Raw genomic sequence first — 24,467 nt, forward strand, 5'->3', positions numbered from 1 at the left:
CACTTATTTTTTCTCCTTAGGGATGAACAACAGCAATTCAATTATTAAGAGAGAAATTATGGGTACACTCAGACACTGGTAGAATATTGGATTGGTGAGAGGCATGGACTGTGGAAAAGGAGGGAAGGGGGGAATTGGTTGGTGTCATGACTCTGGCTTCTCTTCATTTCTCATTTTTCCAGTCCTAAATTCAGTTCTTCACTGAATTAGTCATGAAAATTCTCCAGCATTTTAGTGCAGATTTCTCCTAGTAAACACATTGTGATAGGCAGTTTTGACTAATGTACACATTTTTGCAAGCCATTTCTCGTCATAATGCGTTTCTGCATGCTATTTTCACTCAAATATATATCTTCCCTAATACATGCATTTTTTAACACATTCGTTGGTTGTTAAACTGCATTGAAAATTCAAATAAATGAGAATTTTTGATGGATGGCTGTGTGTTGGTTCTCATATTTTTTGGAAAGTACTAATTTGGTAGATTCCGCTTGAACTGTGAAATGAGTTGAAATTCTCACCCATCCTTGCAGGGGATGACGTTTGGGATCCAGAATGGTGGAGGGAGTTGCCCTCAGGCCAGTCCCAGAAGCACCTAATCAACTGGAAGCACTTCTGCAAGGAGAGCCTGTGGACATAGTACCCCTCTGGCCCATGGGGATTGTGTTGTCCTCTGACTCAGAAGACACCATTTCAGAAGTCCCAGTGAAACTGAAGGTGCCCCTGCTCTGTCAGAGTAAACAACTGCTGGAGAAAGCTGATCCCTTTCCAGTGAAGAGGCACCTTAGTGCAGGCGGAGCTAGCTACTGAGACAGAGCTGCAGCTCCTATATAAGGCTCAGTCTAACTGCTGCTAAAACAGCATCTGTTTTATGCAACATTGAGCCTGAGCCATGCATGGTTCACAGGTTAATGTGGATTAGGGAGAAATGCAGTTTGGTTCACACCTAATGTGCACTTCCCAAAACAATACAGAAACCCAAAGGCAGATATCTTTCTAAATTCACACTTTTCTGAAATGTACAGTTCAGTTCTCCAGCCAAACGATATACTGTATATAAAAATGCATATATTAGGGGAAAGAGTCCATAAAATGCATATATTAGTAAAAATAACATACAAAATGCATTACATATGGGGAAATGGCATACTAAAATGTGTATATTAAGAGAAATTCACACTAAAATACTGATGATTTTCATGATAACCTTTTTTTAAAAAAAAATCACAGACTGGTGCAGAAATTTAAGATTGGAAAGATGAAAAATGGAGAGAAACTGAAATTGACAGATTTGTTCATTTCTCTGTGACAACAGGGCAGAAAGACAATGGGAGAGGAGTCAATGAGAGAAGCCCAGCATGAAGAGGAAAAGAAAAAAGTCAGCCAACAAAGAGTGTACAATAGACTGAAGGAACTGTGAAAAGAACTGCTATCAATCTAGCAACATTAGCTAACTGTGCTTCATAATTAACTGTGATGTATGGTTTGAACTATTTATATTTGGTTCTTATTTACTCATGGTTATTTTTGTTAATTAGTTGATGGTGTTACTTGTTGAGAATCTAACAAAATAAAATAAAGAATGTCAGACATGAAAGCAATTGCCATTCTGCCCCACCCCATCCTTATTTTAGAACATGGTTTCATTACAGGAGGTCCAATCTCCCTTTCTCTCATGACTCCAGTTCTTTGGAGACAGTATGTCTTAACCCTTCTACTAACCATCTTGCCAATTTGCAGCCCATTGATTTCATTCTATAAAACATAGCGGGAAACATTTAGAACCAAGGCTGCTCCTGTTGCATAGCTCCACCCTTGTTTCCATAATTTGGTCACTCATGTGATATGAGAGTATGACATGACTTTAGTAATGTAAATCAGAAAGTAGTATTTGGTTAGGTTGCACTCAGCATAAACTAGGAATGGGATCTGTTGGCCAGTGCCAGTTTGAAAGCATTCCATCAACCCAAGAGGCTGACATTGATGTGCCAACAGTGCGATGTGGCTGCAAAAACGGCAAATGGTATATTAGGCTGCATTAACAGAAATATAGTTTCCAAATCGTGTGAAGTATTAGTTCCCCTCTATTCAGCACTGGTTAGGCCTCATCTTGAATACTGTGTCCGGCTCCAGTCTCTGCACTTCAAGAAGGATGCAGGCAAACTGGAACAGGTTCAGAGGAGGGCAACAAGGATGATCGGGGAACTGGAAACAAAGCCCTATGAGGAGAGACTGAAAGAACTGGGCATGTTTAGCCTGGAGAAGAGAAGACTGAGGGGAGATATGACAGCACTCTTCAAGTATATGAAAGGTTCTCACACAGAGGAGGGATGGGATCTCTTCTCGATCATCCCAGAGTGCAGGACATGGAAGAATGGACTCAAGTTGCAGGAAGCCAGATTTCAATAACATCAGGAGAAACTTCCTAACTTTTAGAGCCATATAACAATGGAATCAATTACCTAGAGAGGTAGTGGACTCTCCGACACTGGAGGCATTGAAGAGGCAGCTGGACAGCGATCTGTCAGGAATGCTTTGATTTGGATTCCTACATTGAGCAGGGGGTTGGACTTGATGGCTTTATAGGCCCCTTCCAACTCTACTGTTCTATGATTCTATTATTTGAATTCATTATCAGCTAGCCACTGCTTTTACCAATCCATGGGTTTTTTTCACATGGAAAAAAATCTATATTAATATTGATACTTTGAAGGAAATATCTATTAAAATATTGATATTTTGAAGGAAATATCAATAAAATCATTCTACAACCAACGACTTTTTTTAAAAAAGCCCATTTTCACAAATAGCTGCAGAAATTCACTACATTACAATCCGATCCTCAGCTATTGAGAATAAGTGAATTAATGGAAAATTCTGTACCAAATCCGAATTGAGCAGAATTCTACCAGATCCCTAGCATAAACTGCCTAACTTGAGCTCATTGATTTCAATGTGTCTGCTCAATGTGTAGATAGTCAGATATGATATATGCACACAAATTGAGTTTCAGCCTGCAGGATTCTGGGAGTAGATCACTGGAGTAGAAGATCTGCATGTCTTTTACAGAGTCTTTCAGTTCTATTATTTTAAAAGGTTATCAGCACTTTTTAGTCTAACCCAGACTCTTTATAAATGTATACTTATGTGAGCTGCTGCCTCTTTCTGTAGACTTTTATTAGCAATGATAATGTTTGTCTTCAAAGACTTTCAAAGCCAATCTCTTGGCCTTTTTTCACATTTTGTTTACTTCGTGTCGAAAGCTCTGCCACTGGCTTTCTTTTATCCCGTCTTCAAATTTCGATTTGTGGCATTGCATCAAAAACACTGCAAAGAGGCACTGTCCCCCTGTTTATCGTCAAGCAAGATAAATGCCATACATGCCACCTTAATACTAATATGTTCCACAAGACTTGGAGAGCCCTTTATCATTTAAAATACAAAAGGCGAGTAAAAATAACCAAAGTCATCACATTAAAAATGCCATTATCACTGATATTTGAAAGTCAAACAATTTAGAGTGCTGGCAACGATGAATAACAGCAACTGGAATGAACTTTTACTAATAGCTTCTGCTGGAAGCAAATCAGTAAGCTATGGCAAAAAAAATGTTAAGATTTCAGCTAGGGTTTACAGATGTACCCAAGCTACATCTGATTTTGACTCTGGGCCACAATGGAGCTTTGCCAAGACCCTGTGGCTGTAGCTGACTGGAAAAGCAGACAGAAAGAGAGAGCAGATTATGCAGAGCAGTGGCCAAAGAATATTGCCCATCCTGATATGCAACATATCTAGGAAACTTGGAATACACGCCGTTTTCTGCTGGAATCTGTTCCAAAGGCAGAACACAGGGACTCAGTTTGAGCAAAAGCCTAAAGCCGTGTTTCAGCAATCCATACTCACAACTGACAGAAGTTATGTTTCCTTGTGTGTCGCTGACTTAATTGCAAGGTATTAAAAAAAATAGACTGCCTTGTTAGGACTTTCAAGAAATTAGTAGTCTTTGGAGGAGGAGGAAATCAGTTTGATCATGTGTTTTGTTTTTGTTTTTGAAACTGTGTTCCAAGCAACCCTGAGGATACTTGGAAACTGTTCAGGGGCTTCTAAATAAGAAAATCAGTAATGGCAAACAAGCTTCCTTAAATACAACTTGCCTTCCACTACTGATCTTTCCTTGCAGTGTGCATCACAGTGAATCGTCAAGTGTATTGTAAATCACAACATTTCAGTTCATACTGTAGGTGTACTCAATCATTGGAACACATGGATGCAGACAGTGTAGATGGAGGTGAGGCATGCACACAAGCCCCACACCCACTGTCCTTACATTGTGTGCTCATCATGTTCCATGGTGAAGGTCTGCAGGGGGCTTCTACTTGCATTCGCTTAAATATTAGTAGACTCCACTGTATGACTGGAGAGCCAACTCTGCACAATTGAGGAAGGCTGGGGATGTACAGGTGAGTTTGCATTTGCACCCTCCGTTTGAGCTTTCGGTGTTGCCAAACAGGCCTGGCCAGTGCCTTACATGACGTGAGTGTGAATCTCTGAATCTGTCCCAGAACAGCACTGAGATTATATCGCACATCTTTTTGGCTCAGGCTAATACTTATCCATCCATTCATTCAAATATTTTTATCCCCTTGTGGACGCCACAATGGATAATTTAGTACAGGCGAGAAAAGGCACAGTTCATATCTGGATCTAGACATGAAAGTCATTTGGTTGTCTTTGCATGGTATTGCAGGACATTTGTTCCACTCAAAATACACAGAATGTAACTGCATAGAAGTATCAATTCATACAAATATATTGCACCCAGGTTTGAAGAATTTAATGTGCATCAGAAAGATGGCTAAGTCCAGTTCTGCACCTGTTTGATAGCACATTAAATCTTTGGGTTGTCACTGAATTTTTCCCATGGCAACGTTTCAAGGAGAATGGGGACAAATCCCTTTGGGCAAAACATCTTAGGGATTTTGAGGAAAGCAAATGACCTCCAACAGGACTAGTGAAAATTCTCAGGATGGATCTGCCATTTATAAGATGTCACTAAACTTCACCTAAGGGAAAATATGGACATTCTTGCTTGGGTGGAACTTTTGATCATTGTGTGTGTGTGTGTGGGGGGGGGGAGACAGAGAGAAAGAGAGTGAGTTTTGATGAGATTGATGAAATATCTGTCAGGTCCAGTAGCAGTCAGCAGAGTAGGGCACTGCTGCTTACCTGACCTCCCATCATCGCCATTGCTGTGACTTGCCAAAAGGGGCAAGGCAGCAGCAAGGTCAGCATTGTGCAAACACTCTGGTGGAGCCAATATGGCACTCCTGCCAGTGCATTTGCACCATAGCCACCTCGCACAACTTTACCCCCCTTTCTGATAATAAGCCACAGAGACACAAGTGATGGGAGGACAGGTAAGCTCTGTCACCTGCTACTGCTCAGTCCTAAATATAAACAGAAAAGGGATTGGTCTACTTTTAGAAGATCAGGATAGTTTACCAAGCTTTGTTAAGCAGGTTTTCCTTGATAGTATTTCAGCAAGCTGAGCTGCACATCGCAATTGGTGGCTATTCCCTATTACATATTCACTGGCTCAAAGCAGGTTCCTAATTAGCAACCGAGTAACAATAAAAGGCTGTTTCTTGGTGTTCTCTAACTAGCAGTGATGCTCACAGAGGTGATAATTTAAGGCATGTACTTAAAAATAGTCTCTAACAAAATTAAAGGATTGAAAGATTTTAAAAGATTTTAGAAATCTCCTTTTAAAACTTATTTATTTTCCTTTCACCTTTGATATTGTATATTCAGTGAAGTTCAAAACTGTCCTCCATTATCTCTTAAGACCATCTTACCTCTTCAAAAAATGCTATCTCGACTAGAAGGCAATAAATACCACCAGTGATATGCTGCCTAAAGAAACTGTAACCAGCTATAAATATGCTTAATGGCTACAAACTGACAACTAAATCAGTCAGTTATCTATTAGATTTTTTCCCCTGTCCCAAAATAAATATACTGTTGGCAACATTTGGGTACTACTATAATAAAAATGCACAGTGAAGAAAAATCTGTATCTGTCTACAGACATTAGTGATAAGCCTTCTCTCTACCAGATGCTTAGAAAATAAATTGTTCACTCTTCTCTAGTTATTGTTTCTGTGGGCTTATTATGTAAATAGCTTGCTAAGCATTAATTTTTACAAAGAGTGCATTGATATAGTGTAGGGACACCATGAAAATCTATTACAATACTGAAGTAAGCAAACATAATATAATTTGATCTTCAAAAAAAGTCTTCCCAGTCCCCAATAAATAGGATGGGGTGGAGGATTTGATGGGAGAAGTCACAGAAATTCTGGGTCTAATTGGTTCTTGTATCTCAGGTACTCTTCATACATTACAATTTTGGGTGTACACTTAAAAAAACACATAACTAAAAAAAATAAGTGTGAATGCAATGAATAAATATTTGGAAATGCATCAGGCAAATACACTTGTTAGAGAGTCACAATTGGTTGCCCTTTGATGAAATGTATGTTTGTGTGTATGTTGTGTGTGTGTATTTTGTCAAACGTGGATTACTGCTGCAGAATGTAGAAAAGCCATCAGATTAGGCTGTGTGGAATTTTTTCTATATCAGATTTTTCCCTTTAGCTTGTGGCATGGGTTGCTTGTTTGAAGCAACTTGTTTATATGTTCAGTTGTTCAATAGTCTGAAATCCAGAAACAAATCAGTGTCCATATCAATGATGACTCTGTTGCACATTTCATGCTTCTGGGTAATGTGTGAAGGGAAGACCTGTGACTTCCCCAATATAAAATGCCTGCTTTGTGTAGTATTCATTTCCAAAAGAAGGTGTGTATAACTTCCAACCAAGCTGATTTCAGTCCACCAGCCACAAGAGCTCTGCTGGATCAGCCCACGGGTCCATCTGCTCCAGAATCCTGTTCTCATAGTGACCAACAGATAGCCATGGAAAGCCTTCAAGCATGTTCTGAGTGCAACACCATCCTCCCTACTAGTGATTTCTAGCAACTGGCATGCAGAGGTATACTGCCCCCTATAGTGGAAATACTGGAACACAATTTAAAAATTGATAGCTTTATCCTTTGTCTAAATCCCCTTTAAAGCTGTCCAAAGTGGTGGCCATCACTGCATCTTTTGGTAGCAAGTTCCAGAGTTAAACCATGTGCTACATGAAGCTCTTCCTTTTGTCTATTAGTGTTCCAAACATTCATCTTCATTAGATGACCTTGTACTGTGGCCCACCAGCTTCTGGTTTTGGAATTACGCCTAACAGCAAAAACAAAATGAAAAATGTTTATCAAGCCTCTGATTAGAGGATGTGCACTAGCATCATCAGACCCCAGCCTGGTTCCTTGCATTGTTATGCAAATATTTAGTCCACAAAAGCACTTTTGTGTAAAGACCTCAGAATGTGGATCCAAACACAATAATAAATTCTACCTGCCAGCTGAATGATGCTCACCATTCATTTATATGGTTTCCCATCTTTTCATAGTATACAAAACATAAAATTCTTCACTATGGATGGGTCATCCCCTTCCTCATGTGTGGCAGACACCACAGCCCCAACAATTTTAGCCCTCTTCAGGAACATGTGAACGGATCTGCAGGAACTTTTGGGGCTAGCTCTGGCCCCTTGGGAATTATGTTCAAGTTGGCAACACTCCTGAGCTAATGCACCATCACCTGATTTTGAAGGTGGTCCACTCTTAATGACATCAGTGTTTCCAACAGTTTCCCATCCCCATCTTTGAAACCCTTCACACAATAAAGATGCCCCCCCCCCAATCAGGCTTAGACAATTCTGCATCAGCTTGGGAGAGTTGCTGGCATGCAGGACATTATCCACAGGATGGAACTAGCCCCACACATTTATGCAGGCCTATTCATGTGGTCAGCAGCAACTGCTGAAGAGGACTTGTGAGATATCATCCCTCCTGCTCTACAGAAACCCAGGAATAGCTATTGTGGTGCTGATGTTGGTGGACTACAACTCTCATCAGACCTAGCCAGTCTGCCCAGTGGTATTAGATGATGGGAAAAGTAGTTCAGCAATATCTGGAGGGCATTGCATTGACAAACGCTCCACAAACCACTAGCACTGTTGCAATTCACTGGAATATACTAGGGATGGGATCTGTTGGCTGGTGTGAATACGAAAGCATTCTGTTTGCCTAACAGACTGGTGTTGATTTGAGATCTTTTTTTGTCTGCAAGCAGCTGCTTTTACCGATCTATTTGTTTTCTCTCAGAAAAAATATTGATATTGATATCCATATCTTAAAAGGAAATATTGATAATTTGGAAGGAAATATTGATAATTTAGAAGGAAATGATAAATTGAAGGAAATATTGATAACATATTATTAATGTCAATATTTGAGAAACAGATTTTTTTTAAAAAAAATACATTTCCAAAAATAGCTGTGGAAAATCACGACATAAAAATCCAATCCGCAGCAATAGTGAATAAGCAAATTAATGGAAAATTCAGTATCAAATCCGAATTGGGCTGAATTCTAGCACATCCATAGAGTATGCACAACTGCTTCTGGACAAGTCATGGGCCACCACAAGTTTACAGCACCACTTCAATTTAGTTTGAAAATGGATCACCAGTGATGACCATCCTTCAAAAACAGCAGAAAAACACACACACATCCCCATCACCACCACCAAGTGTTTTCAATGGACCACAACTTTCAAATCCCAACTAAGTTCAAAGTCTGAGGACCAGTTGCTGCACAGGCTATCCAGGAACACACAGTGCAAAGTACCATAAAACAGTTGTGATTGTTTTAATCCTTGTAAACTGCTTAGAAGCCTATTTTGGCATTAAGCAGTATTATTATTATTATTATTATTATTATTATTATTATTATTATTATTATAACAATAATAATAATAAAAGTGGGCCTATCATGTCATCACTGGATGGCATGGTTTGAGCCGAAAATATCCTTTGGTTTTGTGCAGGAAATACCATCAACTCTCTCACAGTGATCAACAGCCATGTTATAGCAAGTTTTCAAGGCGTGTCTTTCAGAAAAATCATAGGCTTTTGCTTTCAACTATGCTGGGAGTCCAAGTTATTATTTAGAAGAAGAAGAAATAATGAGTAGGGCTGTATTTGGTTTTGCGGGTAATTTTTCTCCTGTTAAAGAATTGCTTTTTGTGTAGGAGAAATGTATCTTTTATTACCCATTGTCTAAAAAGTGCATAATGATCTAACTTATATATTAATGTAGGCAAACAGCATTGGATGGGTTTCATGTGAAATGAGTGATGACAATGGGGGAAAATATGAGCATGATGATGAGTGATTGCTCATGTATATAACAACCTTTTGTGAATAATTTATCATTGGCTAATATTTTTAGAGCCATTAAAGTAGGAAGAAAACCCTTTCTCCCAAATGAACATCTGTGCTAACAGAAGAGCTTGGAGCTCTTTCCTGGCTGACAAAAGACTTTTCTGTGTGACATTCTCTTCCCCCCCATTCTCCCCTTCCCACATCCATTAAATATATATAGTTTGAATCCTGTACTACTTATGCAGAACAAGACCGATTAACTGGGCTTGTATTTGGGAAGACTTTTGAAGCTTATTAATTGCCACATATCTTTAACGTGTTGTTAATGCCTCAAACACGATATCAATTTATCTCCATTTGGGAGATAATACATTTGGGAATTGACCAGGGAGCGGGGGGGGGGGAAGGTGGGAGGTGAAGCGGTCCAAGAAATGTTGAGGCTGTGGCAGATAATGCAGAGAGGGGAGAAGCCTAAAAAAGGGGGGAGAGACAGAAACTGTCCAATGAGGACTGAGCATGCTGGATGAGCTTGGAATGCCAAATGTTGCAGAATTAATTGATTAATCAACTAAAACTCACATGACTAACCAACTAAGATTTCTTTAATCAAGCAACATCCCTAAATGTAATGCAAGACTGATGTAGCAGAGCAGTGAGAAAAATGTGAATAGCCATCTATAAGCGGGGCCTGCACAATGTTGCATGTGGAGTGTGCCTATTTAGGAGTGCCAGCCATATCCTCTTCCAGGATTCTCCATTCCATTCTCCCTGTGATCCATCATGCATTTCCATTCACCCTCCCACTGCTCCAACTGTCAGTCAGTAATCTGTGCCCACTATTCACTGAGCATGCTCATTCCTCATTGGGCAGTTCTAGGTTCCTCCTCTTAGGGGTCTCTTTTCCCCTGAAAATATATTGTGTGTTTCTGCAAACCTTTGGATTCCCTCAAGCCTGCTGATTCACCCTTCCTGGTGTACGGATAGTGCTGTTTTCACTAAAGGATCCACACCTGGAGAATGAGATTGTTAGTAGCAGTGGTTAAGGTGTTGGACTACAACCTGGGAGACCAGGGTTCAAATCCCCATATAGCCATGAAGCTCACTGGGTGATCTTGGGCCAGTCACTGCCTCTCAGCCTCATGAAAACCCTATTCATAGGGTCTCCATAAGTCGGAATCGACTTGAAGGCAGTACATATATACATAGGCAAGGGTGAATACTGGGAAAGATGCTGAATGCAGAACTGGAATAACCAAGCAGGGATCTCAGAATCGCTCAGTGCTGTCATGATAGGCTCTAAGAATTTGGGCCCTGTGTTCAGGACAAAGGGGAAATAGAACTAATGAAAGACTTTTGATTATTTTAAGGGTGCTCATGCACAAGAGCTTCAAGGACTAGACACAGGGATCATTCCCCTGTCCCCACCCTATATGTCATAGGGTACTTAAAGGTCATTGCACATTTATGTAGACAGCTAATGGACCATTATCATTTGTTGATAAGACTTAGTTCTTATTTAGTGTCAGCTGAGTTTTGCCCTTTGAGTAAATGTCTCTGGCTAATAAGTCAGGAAGCATCTTGTTCTAAATAAATGGGACAAATAATGAGGAAAGAAATTTCAAACCCAGCAGCTTCTATCTCATTTCCTCCACTGGCGCTTAACTTGATTCCCCGTTTAATTTGATCAAATCTAAGGAACTAAATTATTTGTACTGAAGGTAACACAACTCACACTCCCCATCTCTTAATCTTAATCAATTTTAATGGCTTTAAGTAGTTACAGGAGAAACCATGCTGATAAGAAGGCAACTTCTCTTAATTTCATTATTCAGACATTATGGGGTTGATATTTTATAAAGGACAGATTTGAGGAGATGCATATGTTCTAAACTCATATAATTAATAGTGTGCTATTTACCATTTCCACATGCAACGCAAATGAATACTGCATGTCTTAAATTTGTCCACCTTTCAGCCTCCACTATTCCAGTCCCCTAAAGAAATGTCAAGGGGGATGAAATGATCAGCTATCACTGCTCCAGGGCAGGCACAAAAATGGGAATTTCTAAGAGATAAATGAATCCTTCCTAATGGGGTAAGCCCACAATCCCCTTTTCATCCCAGTAGGATGCTTTTGACAGCTATCTGTCCCTTACCTCCCATCCTCTCCTTCTTCAAAGGTTCTACCATATGAACTGTGACAAGGCTGTTTTGTACACCATTAATCCTAATTGCTACTCTCCTCTAACACTCTGTGCAACGTCAGAAGGAGGAGCCATAGCTAGTGATGGAGCACATGCTTTGTACATAGGAAGTCCCAGGTGCAGTCCCAAGCATGACCAGTCAAAAGGATATCAGGTCGCGGGCTTGGTAAAGGTCTCCATCTGAGACTCTGGGGAGCCACTGCAAGGTTGTAGAAACTAGTGCTCTGATTTATCAAAAGGCAGCTCCCGGTTTGTTCATATTTTCACCCACAGATGGTAGTGTCAAATAGTGCAACCCCCTGGGTAAAATGGTCCGGTGGAAACTTGGCCTCAGTACGACAAGCAGTTCCTTACAATCACTACACTGATATGCTTAACACCAAGAACTCTAGGCAACATCACCCCCAGGAAAAGCATGGGTTTCGACAGCTTATCTGCTTAATTGTAGCTGCACCATTTGTCTCCCGTGCTACACACACATGCATGCAGAATGTCCCAGGTTCAATCCCTGGCATCACCAGATAGGCCTGGGAGAGATCCCTGCCTTAAACCTTGAAGAAGAGCTGCCAGTCAGTGTAGACAACACTGGGCTAGCTGGACCAATGGTCTGACTCCAGATAAGACGGATGTCTATGTTGGGAACATATGGATGAAGTAACCTCACTTCATCATTGTATATCTCTTTTGAACTGCCCTAGCAAACCTGCCTGGGTAACATCATGTGCAGTCTCTCCCCTGTCAAGTGGGTGAGGGTAAATGCCACCTGTTGCATATCATGCAGGGGAAGAGAACATTAATTAGTTCTGTTGGATGGTATTCAACTAAAAATTGCTCTAGTGCAAGGGTTAGTACTAGCTCAAAGGGATTTCCCTCCTTCTCTACTCCCCCCCCGTATCATCCCCAAATCTGCTGTGGAGGGTTGGAGGATCCCCCATAACAGATTTAGGGGGTATGTGGGGGAGGAGAAGGGGAGATTGTTCCAGTGTGCAAGGAGAAATCCCTGCATTGACAGAACAACTTGCTTAGTATTATGTTGGATACAACCCATTGGTTTTACATTTTAATATATTAATGGGATGATGGAAAGACCAGCACATTTTAAATTATAGCATCTGGCCATTACCCAATCCTATACACATAAAATAATATATGCATCTAAAGCTTTTTCTTTTTTAAGGTGACATGTCAACCAGTCAAATAGGCACTGGTAAACAAATAGGTATTTTAAATAATGAATCAGTGGGTGGGGAGAGGAATTGAGGAAGTGCATATGATTCCCAACTGCACTTTGTGGGATTTGTGACGTGTAAGCATTAGTTAGCTAGCATTACAAATAAGTAATTTAACTTTTATTATTCTTCATTTACTTTGCCTGTCAAAGAATGTCACTGGGGATATCATGTAACAATGAGTAAGAGATACCTTTTATTAATTTATAACAGCTCTTTGGAGAAACCTGCCCCATGTGATGATGTAAGAGATGGCAAAGTAATGTTTGAGTGAAGCATAATGATGAAGCCCAATCTAAGATGAGACGGGTGAATTTTACAGACACACAATATGTATGTCAAAGATAATTCAATTATCTGCATTACTTAGTAGTGTTATGGTTTTTTCATTGATCTGCCTTCAGGAGCCTTAAGGGGCTGAGAACTAACTGAGATGTAATTTTGTGCATCCTGATGTAAAAGCATTTAAAAGGCTGTAAAACTCATCTGGGTATTGTTTTAGGGGAACCAACATATATTTGATGGAAATATATCTTAAGAGTTATGAGTGAGGGAGTGCGTGAGAGAGAGAGAGAGAGAGAGAGAGAAGCTTCTAAAGTAAGTGGGATTGGACTCTGGGTCCTTGTGATGTTCCTATATATTAGTGTATATATGGTAAGTGTTGGTTGTTTAGAGTATACATGGTAAGTAGTGAAAGAGGAGGGGGAGTGAATGGGCAATAGAATGCTTGATGATTGGCTGAATGTTTAAAATGGCTGACAGTATAAATGAAAGGATGACAGGTAAATCTGGGTGAATGTGAGGTGGTAAATTGTGGAATCTGGGGGGAGAAGAGAAAGAGTGGATTGCTTGGTGGGGTTTAGAGAGTTGTTTACCAGGAGGGAGGTGGAGTTCGGATTAGTATTGAGTAAAACCATATGCTTATGTGCCTTAAGAAGAAATCTTGTTAATCTTGTTAGCTTTGTTATCTGAAATAAATACTTAATTTGGTTTACCAAAGGTCTGATCCTTGGCTGGGGTTTCACAGACCAGAAGGGAGGGTAAGGTAATGACCAAGGCTGAAGGGGAACTGTAACAAATGGTGGCAGCGGTGAAGAGAATAACAATACCAGTATTCAGAGTCTCTGGGAATACTAGTATTGGGACGTTACTGGTGGTTGCCTAGCAGGGGGATCTGTTGAGATCTGTGCTAGAGCGGGGAGAGAAATCATAAGAGAGAGCGGTCCGGACTGGTGGAGTCCCTGGTGGTGCCTAGAGACAGGCAGTAACCACGAGCAGGTAGGAACCTGACAGGGAGAGCCAGGGAAGGATGCCTCACAGTCCTCCATATCTAAACCTATCACTATGGTCGAGTTGAAAATTCTCCCAAAAAATACTCCCACCCTCCTTTTGGCTACTTGGGGGATGGTTGTTTCCCAGTGAAAGGAGGGTAATTTTAATGGGCATTTTAAGGTCACCAGTGTGAACCACCATTCCCCCCCAATCAGAATGCTCCTCAAGACAATGCTACATACTGCATAGCTTTGTGCATTCTGGGGGAACAAAAATGGCAGCCACCAGGCAAAGGAGCAAGGAGGAAGTTCTTCTCTCCTCTTGAAATTTGCCTGTTGCCCCTTAAGATAAGCCAAAATACTCTCTCACCTTCATGGCCTGTGAATGGGACTGGTAGGACCATTTCAAGACAGCACTCTAGACCAAGGTGGAAAAGTGTGCTAGAGACAAGAAAACGTTGAACTGCCACTTAATTTCACCCAACTGCCAAGAGACTTGTAAGTGCATTCACAAGCCCCTTTCAAAAACTCACATTAAATGAGTGAAGGCAGGAAATGGAGGGAGCTTGCCTGGTGATGCTGGTGGAGAGGCTGACGTGTACTCCTACTCGCTTTAGCCCTTGATAATCCAGGATGAATGCCTGAAGATGTCCATTTGAGATAATATACCTGCTGATATGGGAGTGGTTTGCACCTCATTAAATTGCCAGCAATGCTCAACTGAAAATTGAGGTGACTTTGGAAGGCCTTGCTCTGATTTTGGGATGAAATTTCTTCTCTTGGATATATTTTAGAAATAAACAATCTTCCATCTACATATTCCCGGTGAGTTTCTAAGATCATTCCTTCATTAACCACATAAAGATTTGCTTTAAGAGACCAGAGCAAGATCTGTCTAGTCCAGCAGGGCCAGCCTCCCATTGGGCAGAGTGAGGTGGCTACCTCAGACAGCAGATTTTGGGTTTCATGAAAGGGTAGCAAATTGTTAGTTATTTAATTTTTGTATAGTTGTATTTTTTTATTTCTAGGGAGAGGCACTTGTGGATTTTTCTTAAATAACTTGACCAGCCTTGGGTACTAAGAACATTGACTTGGGGGAAGGGGTATGTAATTTGCTGTTCTGCCTCAAGCAGCAAAATGTGTGCTGGCTTTGGTGTTCAGTTTCTAAGAGTGTCATGCCAGATGCTTCCAGAAGCATACAAGCTAATGAACTTTCTTGTTCCCAGCATCCAGCATTTAGATCTCTTTATGTGGAGGTTCTACTGAACTATCTTTTTTTTAAAAAAACAACTCTTGGCAGATTAAGTCCCCATCTGCACTAGACATTTAAAGCAGTATTACTTGAAACAGTCATGGCTTCCCCTAAAGAATCGTGGGAACAGTAATTTGTTAAGGGTGCTGAGAGTTGTTAGGAGACCCCTATTCCCCCCACAGAGCTACAGTTCCCAGAATTGTTTAACAGTCAATCCCTCTTCCAAGGGAACTGAGAATTCCAGCTCTGTGAGGGGAATGGGGTCTCCTAGCAACTCTCAGCACCCTTAACAGATGACAGTTCCCAGGATTCTTTGGAGGAAGCTGTGACTGTTTCAAGTTGTATAATACTGCTTTAAATGTCCAGCACAGATAGGGCCTTAACCTCCATGAAACCCTTTTGAAACTTAGTACACATTGCCAAATCTTGTGGCAGTGAATTCTTTAAGCTGGTTATATGTTGTGTGAAGAGGTGTTTCCTTTTGCCAATCTGTAACCTAATGTCAGCCATCTGCAGTTCAGTGTGTATGGGGGAGAAATCCCTCTAGTGTTTGTGATTTTGTTAATTCTCCCCGTACTTATATTTTCTCCCTCCATTAAAAAGTCTGAAACAGTCTAATTAGTGTACTTATTTAGCCCATCTTTCGATAGGAGGGATGTGAGCATATGCCTCTGAAATGGATAGATTTTTTAAAAATACTTCACTTGGTTACACTGTGGGGTTCTTTAATTGTGTAAGGGGAAAAAGCCACATTTTTGAGTGACGTACAAGTCCATAGGTTCTTACTTCTGCATTTTTTTTGTTGAGGTGCAGCAAATTAACAGGGCAATTCTGTGTATGTTTACTCAGAAGTAAGTTCCACTCATTTCAATAGGTCACATCAACACCATATATTTTAAGCACATTGAAAGCACACAACTTCCCCCAAAGAATCCTGGAAACTGTAGTTTGTTAAGGATGCTGAGAACTGTAGCTGTGTGAAGAGTAAGCCATAGTTCTCAGGAAACCATGTGTTTTAAATATGTTTCAAATGTATGGTGTGGATGTGACCTTACTCCCTAGTAAGTGCACATAGAACCAAAAGATCAGGTGTTCTCCCAGTTGTTACTGAATGTTCTAGTTTTTAATAATTCATTTAGACCATTCATTATTTTGCATAGGGACTCTCCTGGCTGGTATTACTTGTAGGCAATGACATATATGACATTAGTGGATTCATAGATGTATGAGCCCTGTCGAAAGTTATTCAGTTCTGCCAGAGTGGATGGAGACAACTGGCACTGCACTGAGATTTGTTCCAAACACTTGGTTGACTACATCTCTGTGGCAAGTAGTTGCCTCAGGTGTGGGACCAAGTGTCAAAATAATAGGCAGACATTGCAGTCTGAAGCTACAAATGCTCAGGCAAAGCTGAGTAGCCTAAACACAATTCTATGAATGCTTTGAGGGTGAGATCATGAGGCAGGGACAATATCTACTGAACAGTTTATGGGTGGTAATTAGAGATCATTTAGCAAGTGCTCTCAGTAATGAATGGAGCAGTGAAATCATATCCACAGCAGCTGTTTGCACGAGTGGGTCCTCTTTCTGACAAATGATCTCTGCCATGCCCCTTCTATGATGAGCTTCCGCCGGGCCTTGAAGACCTGGCTCTTCAGGAAGGCTTTTGGGGTGGGCTAGATTTTATTATCATTGTTTTCAGATTTTTAATATCTAATTTATTTGTATGTCTATTTTGTACGCCGCCCAGAGTGGCTGGATAACCAGCCAGATGGGCGACTAATAAATTCAATAAATTCAATAAATAAAATAAATAATAAATAAGGGGATAGAGGTATAGCTCAGTGGTAGACCTCATGCTTTGCAGGCAGAAGATCCCAGGTTCAATCCCAGGCATCTCCAGTCAAAAGGATCAGATAGTAATGGATGGGAAAGATCCCTGCCTGAGTATAGAGAGTTGCTACCGGTAGAAAAGCCACACTAGGCTAAATTGACAAATACTCTGACCTAGAATAAGGGAGCTCCTTGGGTTCCTTCCTATGATATGTCTGAAGAAGCCTGCAGGACTGGGGTGTGAGCCTTTTATGGCGTTGTTGTCCACCACCCCAATCTCCGAGTGATGTGAGGCTTCCAGGGGCTCCTGCGCTTATCCAGGGTTTGGTTTTCTTGGAAAGAAGATCAGCAGAGGCTACGGTGTCTTTATGATATATGGTTTATTTACAACCTGAGCTTAAGATGGAGGGATTCAAAGCTTCATCAGGCTTGTAGGGAGGCACCCCAAAGCCATGGTGCAGAGAGCAGACCTCTCTGTGCGTTTCCCTAGTTCCCAGCTTCTCCAGACTAAACTAAAAACATAAGCCTCTCTGGCTCCCAAATGGGTGGGGGGAGAAGGGGCCCCTCTCCTGAAGAGAGTTCCAGTAGCCACAGGATCTCTCTTGGCCGCATCCCTTTAGATACACAGATTTACCATTCAATGTCCATTGACACACAGGCTAGCATAACAAAGGAAATTAGTCTGACCAGTAGACCAGGTTTTGTGCTTGCTTATCCCAACTGGTCTCAGGCTTGAAGGGGACCCAAAGAAATCATCTATCTCAACTCTCAACCCCATAACAGAGTGAATAATGATACCAGAAATCGGCTGAAGGGCAGGGGTGATAGGGAGTAGCCATAGCAAATATTCCTGAAAAGTAGATCCCCCTCCCCATATAATAAACAGAGTATCTGAAATAATTCTGCAGAGACGCAGCAGAACAGGGGTTGAGAACTCTTTGGGTAAATTCTCAACCCTTACCCCAAAAGTAAGGCTTCTTCTGGTTTCTGCCTGAGCATAACTAACAACATAACTAACATAACTAACAACTACTAGCAGGCAGAATGGGAAGTGAAACTAAACTAAAACAATCACTTTGTCACTAAGGGACCATATTGAGATGACTACTGTATAGATAGGAGACATTCACAAATTCCAAAAATGGTGTTCCTCCATTTTGTAATAGGGTGACAGCTATCTGGCATGAAGCCTCAGATGACCAGAGGTGGCCCTGATCACATGAAAGGGGGCAGTCAATTAGGAGGGGAGGCAGCATGCTTCTTCAAGTCAGCCACCCCCATTGCAGCCTCTTCAGCTGTTGTGGAAACCCACCCACCTATCCCGTAGTTAGTTTCAGTGTAAGATCATCCAGTCACCTTTTATGGGGCTGAGTAGGGTTTATATCTATATCTATATCTATATATATATCCCATGTTGGGCCTTTGGGATTACCTTTTTCTCACCTGCTCCACAGTGTGTGGTTGCCTTTGGATGTGGTGATGCATATGCATGGCTTTCATGTGTGGTCATAAGTAGATACTGTGTGATGGGAGGATGATTAGGATAGGCACTGATGCACACACAGTGGTGCACCTGGGTGATGTTATGCCTTCCCAGCCTTACTCTAATTGTCAGCTGGCTCAAGGGGAATAAGGGAATATAACTCGGGCCAGGGAGAGTTCTTCCCCCTGAACCCTGGCCAGCAGGGGAAGGATGTAGCGCTTCCCTTCACCTCAGCTCACATTTGAAGTGGGCTGGCAATGGTGATTGTAGCTTTCCTGATTTCAAGCCTGAAACCAGGGCAGTATCACTCAAGCAAGGGCACATGGAGAGCTTTTCCTTGCAGGTTTCCTCCTCTTAGTTAGGCCTACAAGGGAGAGATAGGTTAGTGGTTAAGTCACTGCTGACCATTGTTAGTAGTTAAATAAAGTGTGATCTTTTAATCCCAACAGTTGTCTGGCATCTTCCTTTTGGGTTGTAGGGACAATGGATGTTGCTCACAAATCTATATAATGATAATACATAGGGTGTTTTAAAAGGTATTTCTATTTTTTAAATCTGCAGTTTAAAAAAGGACAATCATCAATGAATAAAATGGGGGCTTACTGCCTTTTTATGTACTGTGATTGGAATTTGAAATAGAACAGAATAGGTATCCTCATCTGTAGAACTCCAGCAGAGCTGTGGAATTCAACATAAATTTATTACATTGACAAAGAGCAGACCAGCATTAGGGCCTGGAGGCCTGGGATGAAAACACAACCTAAGTAATATTGATAGATCAGCAAACCATTTTTTTTACTGATAGAACACAATATCATACTTACACCAAGCATTTACGGGAACTTCAGCAAAGGAACAGGTTCCAAAGGAAAACATAGATCATAAGACGTGATTGCTATGTTAGAAAGTATAGATTTTATTAGGAACAGGATACAACTCGTCAAAGCTAATGAGATGTTTGAATTCATGCCAGAAACTAGTCTTTTGCTTGTCTAAACAAGACAAGCCATAATGGAAATGGGATCTGTGCCAGGATATAAGGAGTCAATATCAGACTCTGAGAACAATATGATGGCGACAGAGCACATTTTTCAATTGACATATATAAATATAATGCTGGACAAGTCTGGCTTCACTTAAATTGGTGTATCTAGTTCCTTTTCTACTGTGGTGGATTTATGCTGGTTGAACTGAGGTGAGACATGCAGGTACTGGATGTAGTAGCATTTCCTTTATCTAAGGGCAGGGGTGTAGTCATCTGGGGTCTTGGGAGGTCTTAGACCTCTTGGATTTTTGGGAACAGGATCCCTATGTCTCCAGCATCCTATGATCCAATCAACATGAAAGGAGGCCAGTCAGCCACTGTGTAGGCTCTCCACATGTTGTTGGACTCCAATGTCTGTCAGCCCCAGCAAGCATGACCAATGGCAAGGGATTGTGACAATTGGAGTCTAGCAACCCCTGGAGGTCCACATGTTCCCCATTCGTGGTGTAGACCTTCCTACAATAACATGATTGCCTTTCAGTCTTGTCTGGAGTTGCAGAAAAGCATAAGAACAAATACCAACCTGCTGTCAACAGTTCTATATGCTATTTTTTTAACAGTGAGATATTAACAATATGGTGTGCTGCCTTACTTTTGGAGCATAGGGAAATGTGCCAAAATGTACACTCCTACTGAACACAGGTTTGGCTTGCAGGCTTCTTATATGTGTCTGGCTGGCCACTGTGAGAACAGGATGTTGGGTTAGATGGGCCTTTGGTTTGATCCAGGAAGGCTCTTCTTACTGCTGAGAGAAGGTATTAACTTATCTGTCTCAGGCACTTTCCCTGATGAAAATCCTGCTTTCAAAGATGTTCGTTTCTGGAGAAGGGGGGAAGAGAGAGAACACAGTATCTGTTATGAGAATGTATTTGGGATGAGACAAAATAGCCAACAAGTACACTTTATAATTCTTACATCATCTTAAGTTCTGGCCTCCAAAAAGGCTTCTGAGTTATAGCCTAGAAACAATGCCACCCTTATTCAGAAATAAATGTTTTCTGGTACCAATTATTTCTTTCAGCACCCTCATGCTTGCACTTGGAATGGTTACACATATCTTATACACTGATGCCTGAACACCAGTAAGGGTGTGTGCAGAAAAAGAATAACCTTGGAAACCTCTTTGGATGGTGGGTTGCTCCAGTTCAGTATTAGTGCTTGGCCCGAAGAGATGCATACCCCCTACTGAACAGAGCAGCTCCAAGGACTGGACCATTAGACTTAACATCAGTTGAAATATGTTCCTGTAACAAACTCACTACACTGCAAATAATATTAATGTAGATTTAAATATAGCAATTTGTACATCCTCATACCTCAGGGTTATAAATGACTTTACTGAATGCATTTGCCTAATGGAGTTCTGTCACCTTGATGTGTTTGGTCAGATCTAAGCTGGTAACAAACTACATACATTATTAGAGTACTGCATGACATGAAAAATTAAGGCTCGTGCAAGAGGAAAAATAACTATGTATTTACTCATTTTTTTCCTAGTAGAGCTACTGGTTCTATTAATGTGATAATTTACATTATAATTAATTCAAGGATGTTTAGCCATCTGCAAGGATCATATTATCACCAGAAACAGAAACACAAAAGAAATTCCATCAAGCATTCCTAATGGCCAGTTTAATGAATAAAACTGCTAAATTCTCAAATTTAAGGCATATTGTTGTGTGACACCTACTAGCCTCCAGCATCTATGGGAAATGAGAGAAGAGCTAGTTTCTCTATAATTTTTCTTTGAACATGCAAATCTAAGTTGTATATTCAAGTTCTGTGTGTTTTTTAAAAATGTATACTTTGACTGACTGGTTGATTTGGAGTCTTTTATTAGAACAAAAAAGTTATTGAAAAATATCTACAGGAAGTCATGAAGAGAAGTATATTTTTCCATTAATGGAAAAATCTTTTCTAAATCATTCATCAGTGGTTAAAGGTTCTTACACGTTACCCTTTCTTATATTCAATCTAACATTTAAAAAGATACTAAGACTGTAGATTAATCTCAGCCGTTCAAACTACCATCAAATATATCATATAATCAGATTTTATCTTGCTACCCTTTAAAAAATGAAAGCCATTTCTCAGAGAAACTGCTGGAATCAAAATCTATATCACAATGAGGAACTCAAGGTTGTCTTATAGAAGTGGTGTTAGATCATTTACTAGGTGGAAGAGAATGATATTGGAGGTCTCTATGGGATGTAGAAGAGACCAGAGCTTGGAAGATTACTTTAAAAAAGTAATAAATTACAGTTACAATTACTTGGCCAAAAAAGTAGTAATTACAGTTACAATTGCAATTGCTCTGAAAGTAACTGATTACTTTACTTTTTCTCAAAAGTAATCACTACAATTACATTTCAGTTACTTTTTAAAAAAAAATACCTACAAGGTGCTGGCCTTGGCTGCTTCACATCTAAGTAGCCTAAAACAATATTAAAACTAAACACACACACACAGGGGGTAGTAGAAGAGTTCAAATCCCCACATAGCCATGAAGCTCACTGTGTGACCTTGGGCCAGTCACTGCCTCTCATGAAAACCCTATTCATAGGGTCACCATAAGTCGGAATCAACTTGAAGGCAGTACATTTATTTTTTATTTTGAATATGATGATTATGATAATGCAGCATTTCAAATTAATTCTGTATGACAAGCATTCCATGCCAAGCTTGGAAAACCAAGGAGGAGGTATAAAATGTAGGCAAAAATACTTTTGACAAAATGCCATTTATCCTTTATATCTATATCTATAATTAACAATACAGCTGAATGATGTATGTAAAGTATTTTTTCTCTTTCCCTTTCTATTAGTATTTTAGTACTACTGCTAAAGTTCTGATGAAAGAATAAAGCATTCATTAGCCACATTCAAATGGTTAGAACATATCACATAAATTCCACTGAAGTTGGAGTTTTTGCCATAGAAAAGGCAAAAAATACATACGCTATGATAGCCCAATAGACAATCAGAACTAATATAAAACCCTATTGCTTCTCATTTGCAAATGTTGCAAGATCTAAGGTAACTCTAGATCATGTGAGTTCAGGTGGTGCATGTTATGTAAATTTGTATAGATATTAGCAGAGATTGTCAACAGTCTGAGATGTGTGTGTGCCAATGTGTGCGTTTACCTAAGTCGCAGGCTTTTACCCTGCACTGAGATCACTGAGACTTAAGACTTAGTAAAATAAGAAAAGCTATTTTATTTATAGAAATACATAGTAGATAGGAAAGGCATACCTAGTTCTAACTAACTTGGAGGCGCAACACTCAGGTTTGGGAGTTGCCCTCCTGGTTCAGGAGGGAGAGAGCAGAGACAAAGGTGTCTCCTCTCTCTTGGATTACTTTATTGCTTAACTACATTCTGTGTTTGCCTCTGTAATTCTCACTTTTTTTTACCCACTGTTTGAATGTCTTTTGGGAGTGCCTACTGATTATTTGTTATCATTTTGGGCTGATTACCTTCAGCTATTATCTCACCAAAGTTGCATACACATGACAGATTTAAAGCACATTTCCACCACCACCCCAAAAAAGAATCCTGGGAACTGTAGTTTGTTACGGGTGCTGGGAATTGTAGCTCTGTGAGGAGTAAACTACAGTCCCCAAGATTCCTGGGGAAAAGCCATGTGCTTACATGTATGGTGTCTACTGGGAGACTCTTACGGATTGATTCTATACTCCCAGAAGTAAATCCTATTTACTGCTATGGGAATTACTTCCAAGTAAGTATGCTTCGAATTGCAGCTTTTAGGTCATGCTTAATAGCCACCTTGTGTCAAACTGAACAGTTTCCAATCAGATTTAAATACTAACCACTTAAACTGGTCAGAGTGTCATTCCCTCTATTTCTGAAGCTCAGGCTGGAAGTGTTGTTGCTTATGTAGCCATGGTATCACCATCCATACCACACATAATAAGGAGTATTAGTGGGCAAGAGGGAACCCCAAGTGTTGCAGAATACAAAAAAGTGAGAGAGAAAACAGAAAGGGGATGACTCCCAAAACAGCCCAAATGAGTACTGAGCATGCTCTGTTATGAAATGCTCAGTGGCTGTGTGAGTGAGTGAGTGAGTGTGTGTGTGAGAGAGAGAGACAGATGTCTCAGCTAACAGAAAATTATAGAATAGTAGAGTTGGAAGGAACCTTTAAGGTCATCGAGTCCACACCCCTGCTCAATGCAGGAATCCAAGTTAAAGCACACCTGACAGGCCAATTCCCCCCACAGAACTCCAGCCACAGAATTGTCTGAGAAGAGGGGCTGACTGTTAAACCACTCTGGACATTGGAGCTCTGTCGGGAGAATAGGAGTCTCCTAATAACGCTCAGCACCCGTCACAAACTACACTTGCCAGGATTCTTTGGGGGAAGTCATGACTGTTTAAAGTGGCATAAATGTCTGGCGTGGGTGTGGCCAGAAGGTCATCCAGCGAGTTCATGGCTGTGGTAAGATATGAACTCAGAACGTCCCAGCTGCACCCAGCATGGAACTACACTTTCAGCAGCAAATACCAGAAAATCAACTAAATGTGTGCTGTCAATGTGCAAAGCATTTGCTGGGGTGCATTTGGGTAGGTGAAGCAGGAGATAGATGGAAGGGGCTGTTTTCCATGCCTGCCACTTTACCAATGCAATGCCCCATGTTTTTCCTTATTGACCTCCATCAGCTAGGGAAAAGTGGCCAGGGAAGGGGTTGCAGATAAAAAGTTTCAGCAGCAAATTACCCCCTCTCATCACTTCTCCCTAACAAAATGCCCCACATATCAGTAGCAGACACCAGCAGGGAAGTTCTT

The 24,467-nt window shown here is 40.7% G+C and overlaps 1 long non-coding RNA gene across 1 annotated transcript in view; it reads left to right on the forward strand.

Moving 5' to 3' along the window:
- Nucleotides 1-1,447, forward strand: part of LOC133363359 (uncharacterized) — a 54,565-nt gene extending 53,118 nt beyond the window's left edge. Inside the window, exon 3 of the long non-coding RNA XR_009757664.1 lies at nt 1,316-1,447. This is a non-coding gene — a long non-coding RNA (uncharacterized LOC133363359). The remainder of the gene's footprint in view (nt 1-1,315) is intronic.
- The last annotated feature ends 23,020 nt before the right edge of the window (nt 1,448-24,467 follow it).

This window comes from Rhineura floridana, chromosome 1 (genome assembly GCF_030035675.1).
Source record: "Rhineura floridana isolate rRhiFlo1 chromosome 1, rRhiFlo1.hap2, whole genome shotgun sequence".
In the NCBI taxonomy this organism is placed as follows: Eukaryota; Metazoa; Chordata; class Lepidosauria; order Squamata; family Rhineuridae; genus Rhineura; species Rhineura floridana.